This window comes from Mus caroli, chromosome 1 (genome assembly GCF_900094665.2).
Source record: "Mus caroli chromosome 1, CAROLI_EIJ_v1.1, whole genome shotgun sequence".
Lineage (NCBI taxonomy): Eukaryota > Metazoa > Chordata > Mammalia > Rodentia > Muridae > Mus > Mus caroli.
In genome coordinates this window covers 1,433,026-1,434,364 of record NC_034570.1, presented here as the reverse complement: position 1 = coordinate 1,434,364, position 1,339 = coordinate 1,433,026, and positions in this window count along the sequence as shown.

Here is a 1,339-nt window from a genome sequence, read left to right as displayed (position 1 = left end):
ATTTTAATAGGCCTGCCTTTATATGTTACTTGACCTTTTCCCCTTACTGCTTTTAATGTTCTCTCTTTAGTTAGTGCATTTGTTGTTCTGATTATTATGTGTCAGGAGGAATTTCTTTTTTGGTCCAGTCTATATGGAGTTCTGTAGGTTTCTTGCATGTTCATGGTCATCTCTTTCTTTAAGTTAGGGAAGTTTTCTTCTATAATTTTGTTGAAGATACTTTCTGAGCCTTTAAGTTGAAAATCTTCGTTCTCATCTATACCTATTATCCTATGTTTGGTCTTCTCATTGTGTCCTGGATTTCCTAGATGTTTTGGGTTAGAATCTTTTTGCATTTTGCATTTTCTTTGATTGATGTGTCTATGTTCTCTATGGAATCTTCTTCACCTGAGATTCTCTCTTCCATCTCTTGTATTCTGTTGCTGATGCTCGAATCTATGGTTCCTGATTTCTTTCCTAGGTTTTCTATCTCCAGAGTTGTCTCCCTTTGGGTTTTCTTCATTGTTTCTACTTCCATTTTTAGATCTTGGATGATTTTGTTCATTTCCATCACCTGGTTGGTTGTGTTTTCCTGTAATTCTTTAAGGGATTTTTTTGTGTTTCCTCTTTAAGGACTTCTACCTGTTTAGCAGTGTTTTCCTGTAATTCTTTAAGGACTTCTACCTGTTTAGCAGTGTTCTCCTGTATTTCTTTAAATGAGTTATTAATGCCTTTCTTAAAATCCTCTACCAGCATCATGAGATCCGAATCTTGCTTTTCAGGTGTGTTGGGGTATCCAGGACTCACTGTGGTGGGTGTACTGGGTTCTGATGTTGCAGAGTAGTCTTGGTTTCTTGTAGTAAGATTCTTATGTTTGCCCTTCGACATCTGGTAATCTCTGGTGTTAGATGTCTCTGGCTGGAGCTTGTTCCTCCTGTGATTCTTTGGCCTCTGTCAGCACTCCTGGGAGTCCAACTCTCCTGAGTCTCACTGGTCAGAGCACTCTGCAGGCAAGTTCTCCTCTTGCAGGGAAGGTGCACAGAAATCTGGAGCTCAGATCTACCTCCTGAGTCCTGGGTCAGAGCCCTTCCTGGAGGCCGACTCTCCTCTGGCAGAGAAGGTGCCCAAGGGTCTGTGTCTCAGCTCTTTCTCCTGGCTGAAGATGAAGGCCCGAAGGGACCCTGTCCAAGAAGCTCTATTGCTTCTGCTGCACACGTGCTCTCCTGTGTAGACTGGTCTCAGTGATCCCAAGATTCTGGGTGTATTAGGGCCTGCCTTTGTCCTTTGTCCCTGTTCCTGCTAACCCTCTGGGTTTTTGGAACAGATCTTGCATTCCACTCATCAGTGATCTCAAGAGACT